This window comes from Macaca fascicularis, chromosome 7, assembly GCF_037993035.2.
Source record: "Macaca fascicularis isolate 582-1 chromosome 7, T2T-MFA8v1.1".
In the NCBI taxonomy this organism is placed as follows: domain Eukaryota; kingdom Metazoa; phylum Chordata; class Mammalia; order Primates; family Cercopithecidae; genus Macaca; species Macaca fascicularis.
This window is the reverse complement of record NC_088381.1, coordinates 4,239,406-4,265,722: the sequence shown is the minus strand read 5'-3', so window position 1 is coordinate 4,265,722 and position 26,317 is coordinate 4,239,406. Positions and strand designations below refer to the sequence as shown.

General features: G+C 40.6%; 1 long non-coding RNA gene across 2 annotated transcripts in view; it reads left to right on the top strand.

Annotated features, from left to right (window-relative positions):
* Positions 1 to 10,846: 10,846 nt before the first annotated feature.
* LOC141407156 (uncharacterized) overlaps positions 10,847 to 26,317 on the top strand; it is a 94,073-nt gene continuing 78,602 nt past the window's right edge. For both annotated transcript variants that reach the window (XR_012414695.1, XR_012414696.1), the window contains exon 1: positions 10,847 to 10,999. This is a non-coding gene — a long non-coding RNA (uncharacterized lncRNA). The remainder of the gene's footprint in view (positions 11,000 to 26,317) is intronic.

Here is a 26,317-nt window from a genome sequence, read left to right as displayed (position 1 = left end):
GACGGGGTTTCACCATGTTGGCCAGGCTGGTCTTGAACTCCTGACCTCAGGTGATCTGCCCGCCTCTGCTTCCCAGAGTGATGGGATTAGAGGTGCGAGCCACCGTGCCCAGCCGATTTGTCCATTTTTAAATTTTGTGCTTGATATTTATTCCCTACCATTATATATTGCTTAACACAGGTCATAAAACTTACCTACAATACTGTCCTTAGAAATTTTATGTGTTAAGGATTTACATTCATATCTATGGTATTTTGAATTAATTTTATATCTAGTGCAGAAAAGGGTGAAGACTTTTGTTTTGTATTTTGGCATGTGAATGCTCAATTGTTTTAGGAGCATTAGCTACAAATACTCCCCTTTCTTCAATTCAAGAAAATTGAATTTCCTTGGCACATGAGTCAAAAACCTACCAACCATATATGTATATGCTATAATGTTCCATTTATCTAAATATTTATCCTTATACATATCAATACATGTATATGTATATGCTATACATACATACATATATGTATTTGCTACTGTTCCATTTATTTATTTATCCTTACACCAATACCACATTATCTTGACTAATACCACATTATATAAAACTTAATGGCCAGGCATGGTGGCTCACGCCTGTAATCAAAGTACTTTGGGAGGCCAAGGTGGGCAGATCACCTGAGGTTGAGAGTTTGAGACCAGCCTGACCAACACGGAGAAACCCCATCTCTACTAAAAATACAAAAATTAGCCAAGCGTGGTGGCACATGCCTGTAATCCATATTACTCAGGAGTCTGAGGCAGGAGAATCCCTTGAAACTGTGAGATGGAAGTTGCAGTGAGCGGAGATCGCGCCATTGCACTCCAGCCTGGGCAACAAGAGCAAAACTCTGCCTCAAAAAAAAAAAAAAAAAAAAAAAAAAAAAAACCTTGAAATAAGTAGTGTGAGTCCCCCACTATTGTTCCTTTTCTTCTAAATTGGTTTGGCTGTACTATTTAGTTTATTACACAAATTTTGGAATCTACTTCTCAGTTTCTAAAAAAAAAAAAAAAAAAAAAAAAAATTGGCTGAGGATTCTACTGAATATATAGATAAATATGTAAGAATTGCCCCTTGGCCGGGTGCGGTGGCTCAAGGCTGTAATCCCAGCACTTTGGGAGGCTGAGGTGGATGGATCACAAGGTCAGCAGTTCGAGACCAGCCTAACCACGGCCTGGTGAAACTGTGTCTACTAACAATACAAAAATTAGCTGGACATGGTGGCAGGTGCCTGTAATCCCAGCTACTCAGGAGGCTGAGGCGGAGAATCGCTTGAACCTGGGAGGCGGAGGTTGCAGTGAGCCAAGATCATGCCACTGCACTCCAGCCTGGGTGACAGAACGAGACTCCGTCTCAAAAAAAAAAAAGAATTGACCCTTAATATTGAGCCTTCCAAACCATGAAATTGGTGTATCTTTATATTTATTTAGATTTTTTGAATATCTGATCAGCGTTTTCTAATTCCCAGAGCACACATTTTGCACGCATTTTGTCAGATTTATATCTAAGTATATCATGTTTTTATGCTATTGTAAAATACGTTTTAACTTCTACACTCAATTTTTCATTATCAGTATAAAGGAATTCAACTGATTTTCACTCACTCATTTTTACAAACTAAGCAAATCTAGTGGCAGCTATGTGGCACATACATTGCTACTTGTGAGGGATGGATAAATGAAAAACAGATATTTCTCCTTTATTTGAGGCATCTGTCAAGCAGAGGTATGAACAAATAGGCAATGCAAATCAGAGGGGTTGTAGCAGGGAATGTGCATTATTCTGTGGAAGTCCACAAAATGCATGGGCATACAAACCAAATTTAAATAGTCATAGAAGGAATCCTGCAGGAAGTAATTTATGATTGAATAAAGTAGCTGAAAACCATGCAAATTAGAATTAGACAAGACAAAAGAAGGATTAGTATTCAGGTAGAGACCAGGTGTGTCTACAAGTCAATATTTTTGAGACATCACAGGGAAAGTAGCAATTTTAGTACACCCAAAAGAAGTTAGAAATCTATGTCAGGACTAGATTTTTAAGAAATTTTGTTCTGTGTCAATGAGTTAGGATTTTTATAGTTTTCTGAGGTTCTATTCATCAGCTACTATGGGGTCAACTCAATTAAGAATACAGCTGTTGTAAAATGGGAATTTGGGAGTCTTGTGAATTTGAAAGGAAAAAAAAAATATGTGGGGTTGAGGCTCAAACCCTGTACAGGCAAAGAAAAAGTTGTAAGTGAGGAAAATGAGAGACAACATAAAGTCTGGGAAAAGCGTCCACAAACAATTTTAGTATTTTCAGGATAGAAGCTCCTCTTGATTGAGTCATACTTTCCTGTCAAAGATAGGAAGTCAGAAAAATCCTCTACCTAGAAAACTACATTTCAGCACCAAGCATAGGTTATTTTCATGCCTTAATCTCACCTTACCAGCATTTCACAATACCTGCTACACTGCGGTTGAGGAATAAGACTACTGTGCTCACAGCGCCATCTAGCATCAACAGAAAGGGAGGCCGATGGCAACCTTAATAACAGGGGCCCGGGAAAACAAAGGTGGGGCCCAGGAACTGGAAACTGTTACTTTCAGCAGGATTTTTCTTATATTTATTTAAAAACTAAAATATTGGCCGGGCACTGTGGCTCATGCCTGTAATTCCAACACTTTGGGAGGCCGCGGCGGGCAGATCACTGGAGGCCAGGAGTTCGAGACCAGCCTGGGTAACATGGTGAAACCCCGTCTCTACTAAAAATACAAAAATTGGTGGGCATGGTGGAGGGCGCCTGTAATCCCAGCTGCTCGGGAGGCTGAGGCAGGAGGATTGCTTGAACCCAAGAGGTGGAAGTTGCAGTGAGCCGAGATTGCGCCACTGCACTCCAGCCTGGGTGACAGAGACTCCACCTCAAAATAATAAAATTGCTGCAGGAGTCAGGAGTGAAATGCAATCCATAACCATTCCCAGTAAAGACTCAGCGAGTTCTGACCCATGCCCACTTTTCCTGTCGTTTAACGCAAGGGGTAAAGGTCAAAGTGAATCCCATTACGATAATTGATTTACAAATACGGATGTATAGTAGTGTGTTACCCTGAGCGCAATCATACTTTGGATGCAACTGTAAAATGACTTAAGCTGACTTTGCAGTGTTGCAGTGCAGTGTCACATTAAACCCCAAGCTGTCTGTGATTCCCTACACATCACTCTCCAGGAGCATTAGAGTTCAGAAGATTAATTTCTTAGACGAAAGCCTTGAAGGGTTATTATTCCATAAAACGTTTTCCAATCTGATTAAGAAGTTAGGTGCATTCGCTCAAGTTTCCGTGGCAGGGCCGGGACTCCTGGTCTCCCGCGATTCTGAGCGGTGCCTCACAGTCTAGCTCCTCCAACCTCACAGGGCGGCCCGCAGGATATGCGCCATTGTCCGGCGCTGCCAACCAGCTCGCGGTGCGCTGTGGGAAGATTACAAGACGGAGGGGGAGGGCGGCTGCCTGCAGGGGGCAGATCCGCAGGATATGGGCCATTGTTCGGCGCGGCCAACAAGCTCGCGGTGCAGTGTGGGAAGATTACGTGAGGGAGGGGGAGGAAGGCTGCCTGCAGGCGCAGATCCTGTTTGCGCCTGCGCGGGACGGCAGGATTTGGTGGTGTCCTTTCCCCCTGCTATTTCCGTTTCCGCGCATCCCGCGGATCTGTTCGGCTTATGGCGCCGGCCGGGAGTCTCTTATCAGCCGCGTATACCGCGGAAACTTTAATCTGAGTTTTACCCGTAGAAATGTTCCTCTTTAGGTTTCGTTTCATTGTCTTGGTTCTTAATCCTGTATTAACTTTGTTTTAATCTAAGGTTTCTCTTTCCCGAAAACTTTGGTGTTTCTTTACAACCTCTTTTTAAAGTTAAACCTTGCATGAACCATGATTTTATATTCTTCCTTTTTAGTATTAATAACTTCAATGTCTTTTTTTGCATTTGTCTGAAAATCTGAAATATTTTTCAGTTGACTGAATATTGTTTTCTAAATATCGGAGACTACTTGTGTATTGGCCTTAAGAGTCTCTATTTATTTTTAACTTTTCCACCAACATACCTTTAATATGAAAGGTCTTGTAGGGCTTCAAGGTCAACCTTTCCCCACAGTCTCTATTTTCACTATAAAATACCGTGTTTCAAAACAAACAAACAGAAAAAAAAAAGTACAAGGTTGAAAGAAGTTTCTCTACTACTTTTTAAAACAGTGGCTAGGTCGTGCTTTTCTGTGTATCCTGACTTCCCTTATTTCATCACCTCATCCATCACTTTACAACTGATCATGCAATCACAAAATTATTTTACTAATCAGATTATTAAATGTGTGCCTTCCGTTTGAAGAAACAAGGTCTACCCAAGGCTTAGTTTTCCCTAGGACACTGGGAGAATAGAAGATCTGGTTTACAGTGCCACAGTGGTGATCACACAGGAATAAACGGGACACAGGTCAAACAATCCAGAAAGACATCTGCCAGTATATGTTTCCTGTGAGATGGACACCTGGTCCCAGGTCAGACACAGGTGTTAGAGCATCAGCTAGGTAAAAGAAGTAACCCGTAGGAGACACACTGTAAACACCTATGTCCAGCTCCCCTTCATTTCCCATTATTGGAGGGCTGCTAGCCGCTCTGTTACTAGGACCCAGATTTAGCTGGGGCCTCTCAGAACAGGTCAGAATTGATCTATGCACAGTACCTGTCGGAGTCTGGATGAGGGCCATCCACTGAAAGTTAGTGAATCAAAGATTTAAGATGGATCTAAATGGAAATAGATCTCTGTCAAATGACTATACACGTAATTACCTTATTTTATACTTACTGAAAAAATCCTATAATTATAAAGGCATAGGATTTACTTGTCATGAAAATGAAGGCAATAATAAAAGTAATTTATAAATGAATTTGCAGATATCTTGAAATTCCAATTCTGATTTTTCCAAATTAGATTTTGATTCAGAGTCATGGATGTCTTCACACCACCCTCTGTGGCATGAACAGAGATGGTAATGAAGTATTTCTTAGAAAACAAGGCTGGACCACTGTTTGTGTGATTTCCACCTTTCTTGCTGACACCGTTCTGCATGTTTTGATGTAGGTGATGTTACCAGAAGGAAACAGCAGAAGGTTGCAAAACAAGTTCATTCATGTGCAAACAATGAAAGCCATGTCGTGGCTGCCAACAGGCTAATATTGATTGTAATAATACTTGACAAAATACTTTTTTAAAATTATTCAAATAAGGTAACTAATAAAGATACGGAATTATCAAGGGAGCTCTATTATTGGAGCTGAATCTTTGAAACAAGAACATCTTCCTTCATCAAGGGAGCAAAACTGTCCAGAAAAAAAGTACAGATGAGGTAGAAGCAGCCTGGCCATGAGTTGATCTTCACAGTGGATTGAGAATAGGGAGACTAGAGAAGAGGTTAAGGGGGAAGTCAGGGCTCACTCCTGTCCTAAGAGCAAAAGGGAGCAAAAGAACCATGTTCATCTGCAGATTCACACACTCTTCACTTTGAAAGAAAATTTAAGTTTATTAGGAAACAATATCGATGAGGAGTTTTTATTTTTTTATTTTTTGTTTTCTTTTTTTGAGACAGGGTCTTATTTTGTTGCCCAGGCTGGAGTGCAGTGGCATATACACAGCTCACTGTAGCCTCTACCTCCTGGGCCCTAGCAGTTATCCTGCCTCAGCCTCCCATGTAGCTGGGACCACAGGCATATGCCACCAAGCCCTATTTTTTTTTTTTTTTTTTTTTTATGTTTTGTAAAGACATGTCTCACTTTGTTGCCCAGGCTGGTGGGGGAAAAGTTTTAGAGATTCATTAAATCATTTGTGAAATTCAAAATAAAGGAAAATATTCTGATTTGGGTATTGCCCGGTACATGTTTGGGGCTTACAGGTAAACAATATAGGCAAGATAACCTCTGATATTTCAGTCTAGTAGTGATTCAAAGACTGTAACCAAAATCTCAACTGTAGGAGTTAGAGCAGTTCTTGGGAGCTGAGAGCACAGGTGTCAGACCTGAAACGGAATAGACAAGAAAGGCCTCTAAGAGGAGGAACATTGGAGGAGATTCTGGAGAGTGTGGAGCAGTGAATCTGGCAAACAGGAGAAGGAGAAGAGGAAAAAATGTGTCCGTAGCACAGGCCAGGACATGAGAAGGGGACAGTGGATTGGAAGGGCTGCTGGGATTAGCAACATGTAAGGAGGGCAGGAGCGGGAAGGGCAGACCATGGAGAGGCTGTGCAGTAGAGAGTAAGCAGGTCAGGAAGTGACACGGAGCTGGCCAGCCTACTAAGGAATGCATTGGTTGTGCTGGTGGTTCAAATATCTGAGTCTTGTTCCTTGCAATAGTACCTCCAGGTCAGGAAAAGTGAGGATAGCCTCTGTCTCTGGGGAGGTCCCTGTGCATTATGAGGAATTGGTTCTAGGAAGAAGGGAGAATAAAGAGAAACAGAGAAGACCCTCCAGATCCAGTACCGGCCGACTAAGGGAACTGGGATGCTCCTGTTCATGTCCCTTTCTCCATCGCTCAGACCCATCCCATCCCACCCTGAGGGCAGGTTCCTTTCCCCTCAGTTATTTTGTGCATCTCAAATGATGACATATATTGTGAGTTTATTCTATCACATATGACTTCTACATTATACCATAGAAAGAGTTACTTACATAAATTACTTAATGGTAGATTATTCATAGTCAAAATGTTGTCAGCTTAGTAAACAAATGAAATTTTCACACTTTAGTTTTTCTTCATTGATCATCTGTGAAGATTAGTGTCTCCTCATTTCATGGATGTCACAACTACCTGTTCTTAAGTAAGGTGTATGCTTGGGGTGTTGTGTTTTGCCTGTTAATGTTGGATACTCCAGTGTTCAGCAAACTATAAACCTATCAACACGCATTTGAAAAATCCAGTTGCTTTGTGTTTTATTTTATGTTTCCTGTCTTTTCAATATTATATCTTTTCTTCTGCTTACTTTAAATTGAATTTGCTCTTCTTTTTCTATGTTCCTAAGACGGAAACTTAGGTGATCATCTTTGGGCACCATCATAGGGTCTATGCACTCCAACCTGGGCAACAGAGTGAGACCATATCTCAACAAAAAAGAGAGAAAAGAAAAAATAACAGAGAAAATTAATTTTTAAAAATTAGGTAATGACAAATACGGAATTCCAAATATATTGCTAACAATATCGCTAATGGTCTGTTAAGCTTGACAGTGCTTTTAGAAAACTTATTTTGTTTAGAGTAGTGTTAGACTCACAGAAAAATTGGTAATATAAAAAGTTTATATATACCACACATACACAGTTTTCCTTATGAATCTTATTATTAACATTAGTGTGCTGCTCTTGTTACAATTAAGAACCAGTGTTAAACATTATCATTCACTACTATCCTTGCTTTATTCACATTTCCTTAGTTTCACTTAATGACCATTTTTGACTCTGGAATCCCATCCAGAATGACACATCACATTTAGATGTCATTTCTACTTATGCTTCATAAACTGTTGACACTTCCTTTAACTTTCCTGGTCTTTCATGACATTGAAATACTTCATTAGGAAGTTGTCTGATGTTTTTCTCCTGATTAGAGTTATGGGGTTTTTTTGTTTGTTTTTGTTTTATAGACGGAGTCTCGCTCTATTGGCAGGCTGGAGTGCAGTGGTGCAATCTCGGCTCACTGCAACCTCTGCCTCCCAGATTCAAGCAATTCTTCTGCCTCAGCCTCCCAAGTAGTTGGGATTACATGTGCGCACCACCACACCCAGCTAATTTTTGTATTTTTAGTAGAGACAGGATTTCACCATGTTGGCCAGGATTGTCTCAATTTCTGGACCTCGTGATCCACCCGCCTTGGCCTCCCACAGTGCTGGGATTGCAGGCATGAGCCACCATGCCTGGCCTAGACTTATGGATTTTCAAAAGGAGGACTACACAGGGAAATTGCCATTCTTATCACATCATACCAATGTTACATACTAATAGCATGCTGTATCATGTTGACCTTAATTTGATTACCTGTGTGAATTACTTCTTATCAGATTCCTCCACTGTTAAATTGCTATTTGTTATACTTTCTGTGTTGTACTTTTGAAAAGAAGTCACTAGGCTTAGCACGTAAGAAGTGGGAAGTCATTTTTCACCTCCTTATGGGAAGAGTATCTGCAAAAACAATTTGGAATCCTTCAACATATGAAATGCATCAGTTTTCCTCCATTCATTTTTTATATTTTTTCACTCATTTATTTATATCACTATGCAAACATGGATATTTATTTTACACTTAAATCTAACTAGTTTATTTTGTTGTTCAAAGTTTTCCACTCTTGGCCATTGGAAGGTCTTTTAATTAGCTCCTATATCATTTCCATATATGCACTCCTAGTATAATGGCATTAATCCATTTATGAGGCTAAAGCACTCAAGCCCTAATTACCTGATAACAGCCTCACCTCTTAATACTGCTACAGTGGCACTTAGTTCCCACATCAGTTTTGTAGGGGACAAAAATTCAAACCATAGCAGGAACATAGCAAAACCATTTTTAAAAACAATAATGCATTCATTTCTGCAAAGATTGGCCATAAAGGGCCACCTTTATATGTGATCATGTAGATCACCATCTACATGATAAGAAAGACAAATGGAGAATGAATTGGATAGAGAACTGTTGTGAATTAAAGTATTAGGTTTGAAATATAGCTTTTTGGGTTCATTGCTCATATTTCTTAGAACAGAAATTCTCAATGTACAGCTTTAACTCTGAAGAAAGATACCCATCCAATGAAGAAGTAGCAAAGTGACTGTTTGCCATTTCTATCTTCCTTCTCAATAGATTTATTGAAACATAGCATATATAGCACCTCTCCACATTTATTGTATTTTTGTTATTTCTAGTTCATTCTTGAGGTTTCTCTTTAACACAGCGACTATTAATTCTAGCCTACTTGGCCGGGAACAGTGGCTCACACCTGTAATCCCAGCACTTTGGGAGGCTGAGGTGGGTGGAACACTTGAGCTCAGGAGTTCAAGACCTTTAGGCAACATGGTGAAACCCCCCATCTCTACTAAAAATACATATTTAGCTGGGCGTGGTGGTGGGCACCTGTAGTCCCAGCTACTTGGGAGGCTGAGGCAGGAGAATCACTTGAACTTGGGAAGCAGAGGTTGCAGTGAACCGAGATTGTGCCACTGCACTCCAGCCTGGGTGACAGCGAGACTCTGTCTCAAGGAAAAAAAAAAAAATTCTAGTGCTGATCCAGAGGCCTCTAGAAGATTTGGCCATGGATGTTTACATTGTGCCTTTCAGGATAAACTTTTTTTTAATCTTATTTTACAGCCAAATACATGATTATCTGACTTGTCAGTGGTTTTATTCTCCATTGTGAAATGTAAAGTAATGATGCAACTTATAATTGATGTATGTAATTTATTTTGCAAATACTGTTTATGTCAGTATTGGCAAATACTACATTCATTTGTATACACTTGATATTAATCTACAGGTTTTATGGATTATTAGTTCATTTAATCCTCAAGAGGTCGGCACTAGTTTTACTCCCATGTTCCCCCAGTGAATTTGATCTAAAGCCCTACAAGAAAGGAATGGATGAAACTTGAGTTTGACTGAGTCTATCTTTGAAGTCTTTACTTACATCAAGTGTTTTAGAATATCATTTTTGTATGGAAAATACATTCTAGGACCAGATTAAGAAATGTTACTCTAGGGCCAGGCATGGTAGCTTATGCCTGTAATCCCAGCAATTTGGGAGGCCGAGGCAGGCAGATCACCTGAGGTCAGGAGTTTGAGACCAGCCTGGCCAATGTGGCAAAATCCCATCTCTACTAAAAATACAAAAAAATTATCCAGGCGTGATGGCAGACACCTGTAATCTCAGCTACTCAGGAGGCTGAGGCAGGAGAATTGCTTGAACCCAGAGGGTGGAGGTTGCAGTGAGCCAAGATTGGACCACTGCACTACAGCCTGGGCAACAGAGTGAGACTCTGTCTCAAAAAAAAAAAAGAAAAAAGAAATGTTACTCTACCCCGTGAAGTCATGTTCCCAAACTAGATGTAAATCCTGTGTGAAACTGATTTAATATTTAGGTCTAAGATCCACCTAGGAATGATCTTATGTGTAATGTGAGGTTATAGATCAGATTTTATTTTTTCCTCTGAATGTATTTCTTGGAATATTTATTGAAAAATCCACATTTCCCCAATTAATCTCATAAATTATTTGTGTATATACACATGTATCTGATTTGCTGACTCCCTTTTTTTTCCATTGGTTTATTTCTCTTTGTGAAAATATCACACTATTTTAGTAAGAAACTTCATTTAACACAAGAATTCTCTCTCTAGGGCCTTCTCTTAACCCAGTGTGCTATTATGTAAAGAAGAACGAACGAAAACCTGTAGGCCTTGCACCTACACCAATATGCTCAGTTGCCCCTTGAAAAAAGAGGAGGATTTAGAACTCACCATCACTGTTGACACTCACGTCTTTAATGTCCTTGTGAATCTTAGGCAACCTCCCCAACATTGTTCCCTGCTTTATTTGCTTAGTCCATTCTTGGTAGATTTTATGAGATGTCAACACTCCTCATTAGGATTCCCTCCTTCTGAAGCCTTTGGGATTTTGTACCCACCCAGCAACCACCAGAGGTGGCAGAAACCCCTCCAGACATCCCTCTTGCGCAAGCGCAGTTGCCCCATGAATGCGGTCCTCCTGCTGCAGACCACGCCCACCAAGGGCGGGGCCACAGCCCCTGCAGCTGAGCTCAGAGCCTTCTGTGGGGTCTGCAGTGGCAGGGCCAGCTGCCCCCTGGCTTCCCTCTGGAGCTCTTTGAGGAATGCGGTTCTTTTGCATAAGAAAGGCTTTTCTCTCCAGTCATTCTGCTTGCTGATCAAGAACACTTAACAGCTTCAGGCTTTCCTGGTAATATTCATTCTTGCTTTTGTGTTTTCGTTTTAAGGTCCAAATATCTTTAATACTTGTATGCAGTTTTCTTTTTTATAATTTCACATAAACATCATCTAAAACCAACTTCGCATGTTCGTATTCTGTATTAACAACTTTCGTTTTTGTATTTAAAAATACATTCATAATCGTTTTTTCAAAGTATCTTGTCAGTTATTTTCCATTATCATTCTTTACCAGTGCAATGGAAATATTACTTTTATTAGGAAAAGCAGATGTTACACGCTTTTTCGTGTTGTCGAGAAATTTCCTATGAAATACCTCTGGTTGAAAAGGAGAGGAACAAGATTTTCTGTGAGGCACAGGATCAAATATGCTCAGAATTTCATGCTTTAATAAAGGCTGGGATTATTTTCATTATATTGTTTAGCTTGTTCTAATTGTAAAAGGTGGACAAAGAATTAATTTGTGTAGACAGAACATTGCGACTCCCATTCTAAATGTAGAGACAGTCACTCCGCACTGCGCAAATAGGAATGTCCTCTTGTTGTTTGCTTTTCTCCTAACCCAAAAACTGTAGACATTGCCTGGAGTCTTTGATTTTTTTCCCAACTTGCTTTTGTAATTGTCTGCATGATGTTTGCACAGATAACCAATAATATAGATATATAGTTTTTCTTACTATTTGATGAATGATTACTGTATTTTTTTTTTTTTTTTTTTTTTTTAGTTTTCAGTGAACCAAAAATATCATTCAGAAAACGTTGTCATCCATATCCAGGTAGCATATAGTTTTATAATCTGATCTTGTAATAAGGAAATTACAGTCCTTATTGATTTTCTATTATTAGTTAGCATTTTTTAAGTTTTGACGCTTGTGAGTGTTTGGGGATTTTTTGTTCTGTTCTTTTCTTTTTTTCTTTTTTTTTACTCTGTCAATAATTTAACACCTTTGTATTGGTTATCTTCTGGGTTGATGTCTATTGTTTAGGCTGAACCTTTGACACTTCTCTGAGGTAGTTTTTATGTGAATTTGTAACCACCCAACGGATTCACCTTGCCAGCTGTCTAGACAGAGCCGATTTCTCAAAACAGGGGAACTGTAATAGAGAAACAACAATTCAGCCAGAGCCGGCTGTGCGGGAGACCATAGTTTTATTATTACTCAAATCAGTCTCCCTCCCCGTAGGGGGATCAGGGGTTTCTAAGAATAATTTGGTGGGTAGGGGGTCGGAAAGCCGGGAGTGCTGATTGGTCAGGTTGGAGATGAAATCATAGCGAGTGGAAGCTGTCCTCTTGCGCTGAGTCAGTTCCCGGGTTGGGGCCATGAGATCAGATGAGTCAGTTTATTGATCTGGGTGGTATCCGCTGATCCATCGAGTCCAGGGCCTGGAATATATCTCAAGTCCTGACTGAGCTTAGGTTTCACAATAGTGATGTTATCCCCAGGAGCAGTTTGAGGCGGTTTAGAGTCCTGCAGTCTCCAGCTGAATGAATCCTAAACCCTAATTTCTAATCTTGTAGCCGATTCGTTATTCCTGCAAAGGCATGATGGAGGGGTGTTGTTTTCGGAAAGGTCTGTTACATCTTCGTTTAAAAGCTAAACTATACACTAAATTCCTCCTGAAGTTAGTGGGGAATGAACAAGGGCGGCTTGGAGGTCAGAAGCAAGATGGAGTCGTTTAGGTCAGATCTCTTTCATTGTAATAATTTTCTCAGTTATGATTTTTTGCAAAGGCGGTTTCAAATCGATGGCTTAGTGTCCTGGGTAGTGAAAATGGGATTCCTCAACCTGAGCTGAACATGGATTTCCTCCTGAAGAAACAATTTAGGGCTACGAAAAGTAGACTAGGGGCCAGGCGCAGTTGCTCACACCTGTAATCCCAGCACTTTGGTAGGCTGAGGCGGGTGGATCACAAGGCCAGGAGTTCGAGACTAACCTGGCCAACATGGTGAAACCCTGTCTACCACAAAAAAAAAAAAAAAAAAAAAAAAAAAAAAAATTAGGCGGGCATGGTGGCATGCACCTGTAATCCCAGCTACTCAGGAGGCTGAGGCAGGAGAATTGCTTGAACTCAGGAGGCTGAGGTTGCAGTGAGCCAAGATCAAGCCACTGCACTCCAGCCTGGGTGACAGAGAAAGACTCTGTGGGATATGATGAGGTTTCTCTTCAAATAGCCTGATCAATCCTTTATTATTTAATTCATAGTAACCCCCCCCCCGCCCCCCCGCCAGCCCCTTTTCCTTTTTTTCCTTTTTTCCTTTCTGCCTTTGTTACATGCCCGGACACGCCACAGTACCAGGCTTATCAGTACCAGCTCACATTCCTTTCCTTATTTGGAAAGGAGACTAGCTCTCTAGCTCATTGCAGACACCCCTTCCCCTCTCCTCTCTCTCCCTTACATGCCCACCTCATCTAAAGAAAGTTCAAATATCTAGTCAACCGGGATTAGTTCACATTGTGCGACCGGACTCCAGCCAATGGGGAAAGGGTAGAGGGGCAGGACTTGCGTCAGGAATAAAGGCTCTCGTGCCCCTTTGTTCAGGTGCGCTTTCATGGCGACTGGCCAAGGAGAAGCACCCCTCTGCGCAGCAGTAAAATTGCTTTGCTAAGAATCCTTCGTTTGAGTGTTCAGTCTCCTTAGGATTTTGAGCATTATTCCCAACAATTCAGTCTCAAAAAAAAAAAAAAAAAAAAAAAAAAAGACCAGGATTGATTTAGGGCCTGTATTGTAAATTGTACAAATGCCAACAGGATTGCATTGAGAGGAACACATTCTCTAGTGAAGGAAACCTTCCTGCAGGATGAGTCCCTGAGACTCACTAGCAAATTTCATACAAGTGATGAAATCCTCAGTCTAATGGACTAAAACAATTCCGGGCATTTGTTAAAGATGTTTAAGATGTGAGAAACCAACAGATTAACAGCATTGATACTTTGTGTATATTTTTATTCCAAATTAATAGATGTGTTACAGGGAAAGGGTCCTGATCCAGACCCCAAGAGAGGGTCCTTGATATTCAGGGCCAGTCTGCAGAGTAAAGGTAAAGTAAGTTGATTAAGAAAGTAAAGGAAGAAAAGAATGGTTACGCCATAGACAGCAGCCCTGTGGGCTGCTGGATTCCCATTTTTATCGTTATTTATTGATTATATGCTAAACAAAGGGTGGATTATCCCTGCCTCCCCTTTTTAGACCACATAAGATAACTTTCTGATGTTGCCATGGCATTTGTAAACTGTCATGGTGCTGGTGGGATATAGCACTGAGGACAACCAGAGGTCACTCTTGTCACCATCATGGTTTTCACGGGTTTTAGCTGGCCTCTTTACTGCATGCTGTTTTATCAGCAAGGTCTTTGCGACCTGTATCTTGTGCCAATCTCCTGATGTGACTTAAAATGACTTAACCATCTGGGAATGCAGCCCAGTAGGTCTCATCCTCATTTTACCCAGCCCCATTCAAGATGGAGTTGCTCTGGTTCACGTGCCTCTGGCAGGTGGACATTTGTTTGCCAAGCAATGCTGCAGTCAGGGCCTCTGGATTTCAGTCCTCCATACAGAGAATGTCAAGGGCAGACCTTAATAAAAATAAATAAATGAATAACCAAATTTTTAAAATTACTTCTCATTTTCATTCTTTTAGTGTATTATAATCTGACACCATTAACTTTAATTTCCTTGCATATGGAGAGCAACTTGATACAAACTGTGGTATTTATTTAGTGACGAAAAGAGACAAGATGATTCCCAAATGTAAAGAAAACTGGAAGTTTTGTGGGAAACAATAGAGGAGATAAGACTTACCAGTTTCTGCCGGGCGCGGTGGCTCACGCCTGTAATCCCAGCACTTTGGGAGGCCAAGGCAGGCAGATCATGAGGTCAGGAGATCAAGACCATCCTGGCTAACACGGTGAAACCCCGTCTCCACTAAAAATACAAAAAATTAGCCGGGCGTGGTGGCGGGCACCTGTAGTCCCAGCTGCTCAGGAGGCTGAGGCAGGAGAATTGCTTGAACCCGGGAGGCGGAGGTTGCAGTGAGCTGAGATTGCACCACTGCACTCCAGTCTCAGTGACAGAGCAAGACTCTGTCTCAAAAAAAAAAAAAAATTTACCAGTTTCTATTTATTTTAATGAGAATTGTGTTGCTCATTTATAAATAGAAAGCTCCATTTAAATTACAGATGCTTTTTGATTTATGATGAGGTTACTTCCAGTTAAACCCATCACAAGTTAAAAATGTCATCAGTCAAAAATGCAATGAAGACACCTAACTTACTTAAAATCGTAGCGTAGCCTATCCTCCTTAAGTGTGCTCAAAACATATTAGCCTAATGTTTTCGAAAATCATCCATACAAAACCTATTTTATCATAAAGTGTTGAATAGCTCATGTAATTTGTTGAATACTGTACTGAAACAGAAAAACAGAAAGACTGGACACTCAATGTATAGTTTCCATTAATGTGTATTGCTTTTGTTTAATTTGAAAATTTTAATTTGAATCATAGCAAGTCAGGAAGCCCATATATTATAAAATGTAGTAAGTTTATCAGCCATAAATAACAACCAGTCACAGGAAATTCAGGGATTTGGTTGAGGTGAGGTGGTTCAACCTATTACACCCATTTCCTTCATCTCTAATGGGTTGCCCTTCATCCTTGGGGTTGTTGCAGGGTGGCTGTGCGGTGCAAAGACCTGAGAATCACTTGAACCTGGAAGGTGGAGGTTGCACTGAGCTGAGATTGTGCCACTGCACTCTGGCCACTGCATTTTAGCATAATCCACCCTTTGTTTAGCATATAATCAATAAATAACAATAAAAATGGGAGTCCAGCAGCCCACAGGGCTGCTGTCTATGGCGTAACCATTCTTTTCTTCCTTTACTTTCTTAATAAACTTGCTTTCACTTTACTCTGCAGACTGGCCCTGAATATCAAGGACCCTCTCTTGGGGTCTGGATCAGGACCCTTCCCCTGTAACATATCTATTAATTTGGAATAAAAATATACATAAAGTATCAATGCTGTTATTTATTCATTTATTTATTTTTATTAAGGTCTGCCCTTGACATTCTCTGTATGGAGGACTGAAATCCAGAGCCCCTGACTGCAGCATTGCTTGGCAAACAAATGTCCACCTGCCAGAGGCATGTGAACCAGAGCAACTCCATCTTGAATGGGGCTGGGTAAAATCTAGCAGATAGGGCAACAGAGTGAGACCCTATCTCAAAAACATAAATAAATAAAAGGATAATATATCTGTCAAAGTACAGTGATGCATTGCTTAATCATGGAAATACCATCTGAGAATGCATTGTTTGGTTATTTCATCAGTGTGAAAACATGGAGAGCATCACACACACCTAGAGGGCATAGCCTACTACACATCTGGGATGTATGGTATTTACTATTGCTCCCAAGCCATAAGCCTATAAGCATGTGACTGTCCTGAATACTATAGGCAATTGTAACACAATGATAAGCATTTAAATATATAACCTATCTAAACACAGAAAACGTAAGAATATGGTATAAAACAAAAATTATTGTTCAGTTGTATAGGGCGGTTGCCATGCCTGGAGCTTGCAGGACTGGAAGTTCTGCTGGGTGAGTCAGTGATTGAGTGGTGAGTGAATGTGAAGACCTAGGACATTACTGTACACTACTGCAGACTTTAGAAACACTGTAAACTAAGGCTACACTTAATTTACTAAAAACTAAAGTAATTGTGCTATGACATTATGACAGCTTTGACATCTCTAGGTGATAGGAAGTTTTCAGGTCCATTATAATCTTATGAGAGTACTCTCCTATATGTTGTCTTTCCTTGACAGAATAAAATGTCATTTTGAGGGGCATGACTAATAAACATGTAAGAGTCTATTTGATATTTATGTTAAAAGCCCTTCCGTAGTTATAAAAGCATAAGTGTTAGTCACATAAAAATATAAACAATCTTGAAATTAATTCATAAGTAAATTAATAGATATCTTGAAATTGTGCTTATGATAGTTCTAAACCAGACTTTAATGCACAATCTTGGATATCTTAATCACACTGGCATGAAGACTGATGGCAATAAAACATTTCTTAACAAAAGAGACTGCAGCATTTTCTGTGCAGTTTGCACCATTCCTCTTCACACCTGTTCTCTAAGTGTTGCTGCAGGCCATCCTAAAAGAAATGACAGCAGGTTTCAGCACAAGTTCATGCAAATAATGAAAAGCATGTCATGGCTACCACTAGGCTAACAGCTATTGTAATAAAATTTGGAAAAAAAAGACTAGAAATGATGAAATATGACAATAACCTTGGAAATATTTATCAAGGGAGCCATATTAATATAGGTGAATTTTAGAGAACAAAATACTTTTCCTAGGTTTGCAAGGACAAAACTGTCCAGAAGAACAGAAGAGGGACAGATGAGGTAGAAGCAGCCTGGCCCATGAGAGGGGCTCTGTGGTGGACTGAGGATGGAGAGGCTGGGGAAAGGGCCAGGCAGAGTCAGGGCTCACATCCTGACCTGAGAACAGAAGACAGCACAAGAAACAGGTTCATCCTCAGGTACAAACCCTCTTCAGATTGAAAGAGGGATGGGGTGTCTAGGGAAGTAGGCAAGCATTTGGGTAAGGAGAGTCACCGATTCATTAGTGAAACACAACAAAAACAAAATCTTCTGTGTTGCTGTTTGTCCACTCCAGGTGTGGGGCTCACAGGGGAGCAACATAGACAAAGTTTCCAAATTCTCAGGTGTTTAAGACCAGTGGGGATTCAGAAAACTCAACAGAAACTGAACTACAAGTGCAAGAGCTGCCCTTGGGCACTCAGGGAACAGGCATCAGGCCTGGGATGCGATGGACAAGGGGTCCTCCAGGAGGAGGAGCATTGGAGGAGATGCTGGAGCGTGAGGGGCCGGGGTCCACCAGACAGGGGAGGGAAAGGAAAGAGGAAGCAGTGTATCTGGCACAGGTCAGGACGTGAGATAAGGACAGTGGGTTGGAAGGATCACTGGAATGAGTAATATGTGAGGAGGCAGAAGCAGGAAGGACAGACCGTGAAGGGACTGGGCAGGGGAGGGAGGGCAGCTCTGGAAGTGATGCAGGGGCTGCTCCCTAAGGACTGCATTCTGTGGGGAGAAGTTCGAATGCCTTTTCTTCTTTTAAGTGTTACCCACAGTCCATGAGATCTACTGACAAGGAAGACAGTTGCAACAAGTAAGGATAGTCCTTGTTTGATGGGAAAGAGCAGCAGCATTACCAGGAGGAGTTGGTGATGGGGAGGGGCAAGACTGGGGAAGGGCAGAGAAGTTTCTGTCCCCTCAGCCATTTTGCAGATGTAGGTTGGATCACTGGATCACAAATTCACAGTGGCTGGCTCACGGCCACCTTGCATCACAGGGTGAGAGCGGCCTCACAGGAAACTGCAGATGAGGGGGGTTCGCAGCTGCACAGAAGAAGGACCCAGGTAACTTTCAGTCAAGGTTGGCAGGGGGCTGCAGAGGTGACAGCAATGATGGTGGTGGGCAATGTGCAGCCTTTTAGGGCATTGTCTTCACGGACACGCAGATGTGCACCCATCTGTGTCTGCATGTCCTCTTCAGTGTTCCGACATTCTTATAAAATCCTCATGGGTTTCTCATTGTTCTGACACCATAACATGTATTTTGACTTTTTTCTATCATATGTATCTTTTCTTGTGTACCTAGCAAAATTTACCTAAATTCCTTGTTGGTGGATTATTCATAGCTACAGTATTTTCCAACTTAATAACTAAATGAATTGCCCTGCTTTGTGTGCTTTTGCTTAATCATTCCTGAAGATTCGTGTCTCCTCATTTCAGGGGAGCCACCCCTGCATGTTGATAAGCAGGAGTTCAGTTTAGGGTGTTCTGTTTTCCTAGTTAACTGCGGACACATCTATGCTCTGGAAACTATGAAACTCTCAATACTCATTTGAAAATTCCAATTGCTTTTCTCTGATGGCCAGTGATGATGAGCATTTTTTCATGTGTCTCTTGGCTGTATGAATGTCTTCTTTTGAGAAATGTCTGTTCATATCCTTTGCCCACTTTTTGATGGGGCTGTTTGTTTTTTTCTTGTAAATTTGTTTGAGTTCTTTGTAGGTTCTGGATATTAGCCCTTTGTCAGATGAGTAGATTGCAAAACTTTTCTCCCATTCTGTAGGTTGCCTGTTCACTCTGGTGGTAGTTTCTTTTGCTGTGCAGAAGCTCTTTAGTTTAATGAGATCCCATTTGTCAATTTTGGCTTTTGCTGCCATTGCTTTTGGTGTTTTAGACATGAAGTCTTTGCCCATGCCTATGTCCTGAATGGTACTACCTAGGTTTTCCTCTAGGGTTTTTATGGTATTAGGTCTAACATTTAAGTCTCTAATCCATCTTGAATTAATTTTCGTATAAGGAGTAAGGAAAGGATCCAGTTTCAGCTTTCTACTTATGGCTAGCCAATTTTCCCAGCACCATTTATTAAATAGGGAATCCTTTCCCCATTTCTTGTTTCTCTCAGGTTTGTCAAAGATCAGTTGGCTGTAGATGTGTGGTATTATTTCTGAGGACTCTGTTCTGTTCCATTGGTCTATATCTCTGTTTTGGTACCAGTACCATGCTGTTTTGGTTACTGTAGCCTTGTAGCAAATCAAAACCACAATGAGATACCATCTCACACCAGTTAGAATGGCGATCATTAAAAAGTCAGGAAACAACAGGTGCTGGAGAGGATGTGGAGAAATAGGAACACTTTTACACTGTTGGTGGGATTGTAAACTAGTTCAACCATTATGGAAAACAGTATGGCGATTCCTCAAGGATCTAGAACTAGATGTACCATATGACCCAGCCATCCCATTACTGGGTATATACCCAAAGGATTATAAATCATGCTGCTATAAAGACACATGCACACGTATGTTTATTGCGGCACTATTCACAATAGCAAAGACTTGGAATCAACCCAAATGTCCATCAGTGACAGACTGGATTAAGAAAATGTGGCACATATACACCATGGAATACTATGCAGCCATCAAAAAGGATGAGTTCGTGTCCTTTGTAGGGACATGGATGCAGCTGGAAACCATCATTGTCAGCAAACTATCACAAGAACAGAAAACCAAACACCGCATGTTCTCACTCATAGGTGGGAACTGAACAATGAGATCACTTGGACTCGGGAAGGGGAACATCACACACCGGGGCCTATCATGGGGAGGGGGGAGGGGGGAGGGATTGCATTGGGAGTTATACCTGATGTAAATGACAAGTTGATGGGTGCTGACGAGTTGATGGGTGCAGCACAGCAACATGGCACAAGTATACATATGTAACAAACCTGCACGTTATGCACATGTACCCTAGAACTTAAAGTATAATAATAATAATAAAAAAGAAAATTCCAATTGCTTTATCTTTTACTTAGCTTTCACTTTATTTACAGTTCAGTACTCTCTATTTTTTTCTGCTTTCTTTGGATTTAGTTTGCTCTACTTTTAAGTCTCCTATGGAGGAAATTTAGATTATTGATTTTTATATGTTCTCTTTTTCTTTTATTTATTATTTATTTAGTTAGTTAGTTATTTTTGGAGACGGAGTCTCACTCTGTTGCCCAGACTGGAGTGCAGTGGCCAGATCTCTGCTCACTGCAAGCTCCCCCTCCCAGGTTCACGCCATTCTCCTGCCTCAGCCTCCTGAGTAGCTGGGACCACAGGCACCCACCACCATGCCCAGATAATTTTTTTTGTTATTTTAGTAGAGACAGGGTTTCACAGTGTTAGCCAGGATGGTCTCGCTCTCCTAACCTCGTGATCCACCCGCCTCAGCCTCCCAAAGTCCTGGGAGGTGAGCCACCACAACTGGCCCTTTTTTTTTTTTTTTTTTTGAGGTGGAATTTTGCTTTTGTCACGCAGGCTAGAGTACAATGGCTCAATCTCGGCTCACTGCAACCTCTCCCTCCTGGATTCAAGCGATTCTCTTGCCTCAGCCTCCCTAGTAGCTGGGCTGAGTCCTTGTTTGATGGGAAGTTTCCGTTTCCAAAAATAAAAAAATAAAATAAATAAATAAATAAAAATTTTTAAAAAGAAAAGCAAAAGAGAGCAGGCGCCTGCCACCACGCCCAGCTCATTTTTGTATTTTTAGTAGAAACAGGGTCTCACCATGTTGGCCAGGCTGGTCTCCAACTCCTGACATCAGGTGATCTGCCCGCCTCAGCCTCCCAAAGTTCTGGGATTACAGGTGTGAGCCACTGTGCCCAGCCAATGTTTTTTGTTTGTTTGTTTGCTTTGTTTTCAATAGATATATTTCCCCCCTATGCTCCCTCACTGCATTCTACAAATTTTGATAAGATGCATTTTAATTTAAACTTAGTTCAAAATGCCATTTAATTTTCTCTTGAGATTTCTTGCATCATGTGTTATTTAAAAGTGTGTTGGTTAATCTCCGTGTATTTTGAAGTTTACCAGTTATGTGCCTTTTATTGATTTTGATCTTAATTTTATTGGGGTTTTAGGGTATACACTTGTTAACATAAAAATCATAAGATCTATAAATTTGGAAAGAAAAAAAGCTATAAATATTCTTGAAGGTAGCCCTATGGCATGTGTACTGAACAAACATGCTTGTAACCTATGACCCATGTTCACCTTGGTGTGGAGACTATTTTTTTTTTTTTTTTAAGATAGAGTCTTACTCTGTCCCCCAGGCTGGAGTGCTGTGGCACCATCATGGCTCACTGCAACCTCTGCCTCCCGGGTTCAAGCGATTCACCTGCCTCAGCCTCCCAAATAACTGGGGTTACAGGCACTTGCCACCATGTCCAGCTAATTTTTGTATTTTTAGTTGAGACGGGATTTCACCATGTTGGCCAGGCTGGTCTTGAACTCCTGACCTCAGGTAATCCACCCGCCTTGGCCTCCCAAAGTGGTATGATTACAGGCATGAGCCACCGCGCCCGGCCGAGACTTAACATTTAAATGTATTACAGTTAGGCCCTACGCACAGAAGCCCCTTTCAGGACACAAAGGTAAACAAGTACACAATCTCTATAAACCAGTCAGACCCAGTACATGTTTGGTGGGCTCTTATCAGAAGAAAGTCACTGAAATCAGTCTCTTGTGCAATCAAAGCTGTAGCTATGGCTGGAGGAACAGAGGGTGGAGTCAGCGTCTGGCGGTGGATGAGCTGCAAATTGTTTTAAGATAGTTTGTGTGGAAGTCAGTACTTGCTTATTGGCTAGAGAAAAAGATAAACCTCCTGTGAGTTAGAACATAGTTTATTCTTCAAGTATAGGGGTGAGTGACTTAACCCTTGCCTGGCATGGCCTTAGGTCTTGTTTATAATTTGATATCTTATTGCCACCAAGATGAGTTCATTCCTTCATTCTTATGATCTCTATTTTAACATGAATGCTGGTCAGTTGCTGTGTCTAAACTGCAAAAGAGACAGATGATAAGGAGGCATGTCCCACTTCCTGTCCCATTGTGGCTGGAAACTCAGTCTTTACAGTTTCCCTGGGGTCCTGTCTGTTCAGTCAGTTGGGAGGCTTAGGATTTTATTTTTAATTCTCATAGAGTGTTGAAGTCACCGACTATAATAGTGGATTCATCTATTTTTCCTGTTTTAACAGTTTCTGCCTCATAGTTTTATGTTCTGTTGCTATATGTTAGAATTATTATACCTTCTTGGAAAATTGACCCCACTATTATTATGTAATGCGTTTCTATTTCACTGATAATTTTTCTAACTCTATAGTCAGCTTTTTCTGAAATTAATATAACTACTCCTGCTTTTTCTATTTGCTTGCTATATTTTGTTCCATCTTTTACTTTCAGTTAATACGTGTCTCCATTTTTATTAAATAACAGATAAAATGAGATGTATGTACTATGTATAACATGAGGTTTGAATAATAATGTGCGTTGTGGAATAGCTAAATCCAGCTAATTAACATGTGCACTACCTCACATAGTTATCATTTTTGTGGAGAGAACACTTTCTGTCCCCCCCCTTTTTTTTTTTTTTTTGAGACAGAGTCTCGTCCTGTCGCCCAGGCTGGAGTGCAGTGGCATGATCTCAGCTCACTGCAAGCTCCGCCTCCCGGGTTCTCGCCATTCTCCTGCCTCAGTCTCCCGTGTAGCTGGGACTACAGGCGCCGCCATCACGCCCAGCTAACGTTTTGTATTTTTAGTAGAGACGGGGTTTCACCGTGTTAGCCAGGATGGTCTCGATCTCCTGACCTCGTGATCCACTTGCCTCAGCCTCCCAAAGTGCTGGAATTACAGGCGTGAGCCATCGCGCCCAGCCGTTCTATCCACTTTTTTAGCATTTTTAAAAACAGACACAGGCTCTCCCTCTGCACCTAGGCTGGAGGGCAGTGGTTTGATCATAGCTCACTGCAGGGTAGACCTCCTGAGCTCAAGCAATCCTCCTGCCTCAGATTCCCGAGTGGCTGGGACTACCAGTGCACACCACCATGCCCAGCTAATTTTTATCATTTTAAAAATAAGACTGTATGTTTTTAACTATAGAGACCATGTTGTACAATAGATCTCTTGAAATTGTTCCTCCTTTCTGACTGAAATTTTCTATCCATCCACAAACATCTGCCCAAACCCACCCTCAACCCCAGGCTCTGGTAACTACCGTTCTATACCCCCACTTGTACGAAATCACATTTTTTAGATTTCACATGAGTAAGATCTTGAGGTATTTATCTTTGCATGCTTAACATTTCAGTTAACATAATGTACTCCAGGTTCAACCATGTTGTTGCAAATGACAGGATTTCCTTTTTATATGCCTCAGTAATACTCCATTGGGGATAGATATATAATTTTCTTTATCTGTCAGTGGACACATAGGTTGATTCCATATCTTGGCTATTGTGAACAATGCTAAACACTTCTCATTGAGGAGTATTGAAGTCACCAACTATAATAGTGGATTCGTCTGTTTTTCCTGTTTTAACAGTTTCTGCCTCATAGTGGTTTGAACAATGCTAAAATATACATGAGAGTGTGGATATATCTTCAACATACTGATTTCATTTTCTTCAAATATGTAATGAGCGTTGGGATTGCTAGATCTTATGGTAGTTCTATTTTTAATTTTTTGAGGGGCCTCTATACTTTTTTCCATAATGGCTGTACCGATTAACATTCTCATCAACAGTGTGCAGGGGTTTCCTTTACATTCTCACCAACACTTGTTATCTTCACTCTTTTTGATAATGGCTTTGTAACAGGTATAATGTGATATCTCATTTTGATTTTAATTTACGTTTCCCTATACTTGTCTTTATACTGAAATAAGTTTTCTTTAGAGAACATACAGTTAGGTCTTGTTTTTTGATCCACTCAAACAATCTGTGTCTTTTCATTGGTTTTGGACCATTGACAGTCAACGTGATTATTGATATAGCAGATTGATATCTACCATATTTATTTCTGCTTTTCATTTGCTGCCCTTGTTTTTTGTTCGTCCTCCTGTCTTCCATTTGTTTGCTTCCCTTTATGGTTTTAATTGAGAATTTTACATGATCCAATTTTCTCTTCTTAGCATATCATTTATTTTCTTTTTATTTTTAAATATTTTAGTAGTTGCCATATGAAATAAAAACTTTTTCATATTTTAGTTGGTATAACAGATAACAGTTTGTTAAAAACAAAAATTTTAACCATGTATTTGACGAGGTATTCTTATGTTTATAGTTTGAGTGTGTGTGCATGCATATGGGGGGGAGTGTGTGTGTATATATATATATATATACACACACACGTATACATATGCATGAATGCTCATATATAAATGCAATGAATTACAGCAATAGTACAAATCACCAAAGGTACAAATTAGGATTGTTTCCTTCTTATAGGCAACTCACACTACTTGTGAACTGATAGAGTGTTATTTGAACAGGAGTTTGAATAACTGTAAATTTAGCAACTGGCTATTGGATTAAGGTCCTCTATTCCTTGGCTGGCTGTTGTCCAGAGGCTGCGTTCAGCTCCTTCCCATGTTGGCTTCTCCCAAGTGGCAGAATGCTCCATCAAAGGTACAAAGGGAGAGTTTGCTAGCAAGACAGAAATAACGATTTTACATAGCATAATAACCCACGTGATATACCTTCAGCTGTGCTCTATTCTCTTGTTTCAAAATAAGTTAAGGTTCCTGCCCATACTTACAGGGAGAGGATTAGAATGCAAGGTTGTGTTCACCAGCAGGTAAGAATCATTGGGTGCCAATCTAGGGTCTGCCTGCTCTGTCAGATCTTCAACCTACAACAGTTTCTGAGTGTTCAATTATTTTGTATAACCTGAACTCTTTTGAAAAGTACCAATCAGGTATTTTATGGAATGTCTCACAAAATGGATTAGTCTCATGGGTCTCATTATTACAATAGAGATACGCATTAATTTAGACACATGTATCTGAGTATTAAGAAAAACTGAACGATATATTACTTAGAAATACAAAAGGAGAGGCCAGGTGCAATAGCTCACACTCGTATTCCCAGCACTTTGGGAGGACGAGGTGGGAGGATCACTTGAGGCCAGGAGTTCCAGACTAGCCTAGGCAACATAGCCAGACCCTATCTCTAACAACAACAACAACAACAACAAAAATTAAAAATTGGCCAGGCATGGTGGTGCACACCTGTGGTCCCAGCTACTAGGGAGGCTGAGGCAGCAGGATGTCTTGAACCTGGGAGATCGAGGCTAAAGTGAGCCATGATCACATGACTGTGCTCCAGCTTGAGCTACAGAGTGATACCCTGTCTCAAAAAAAATGGGGATATGCACTCAGGGGCATATTGACAAGGTTTGGCTTGTTATACTGGGAAGGGAATTTACAAAAAAAAGAAACTTGTTAAATTTTAGAATAGTTTAGATTTACACAGCAGTTGCCAAGATAATACAGATCATTTCCTTATGCCTGGCATATAGTTTCCTTTATTGTTAATCCCTTACATTAGTGGGTAATATTTGTCACAATTCATAATTCAATAGTATACATTATCTTCTCTACAATTCACATTTTATTTAGAATTTTTCTTCTACCTAATGAACACTTTGTGTTCCAGGATCCCCTCCAGGAGACCACATCATGTTTAGAAATCCCATCTCATTAGGTTCCTTCTGCCTGTGACAATTTCTCAGACTTTCCTTGTTATTCATGACATTAACATCCCCAATTTGGGATTTCTCTGACATTTTTCTCATGATTATACTGGAGTTGGGTTTGGGGAAGGAAGATTACCGAGAGAAAATGTCATTGTAATCACTTCATATCACGGGTGTCTACTATCAACTCGATTCACACCTGTTGACAG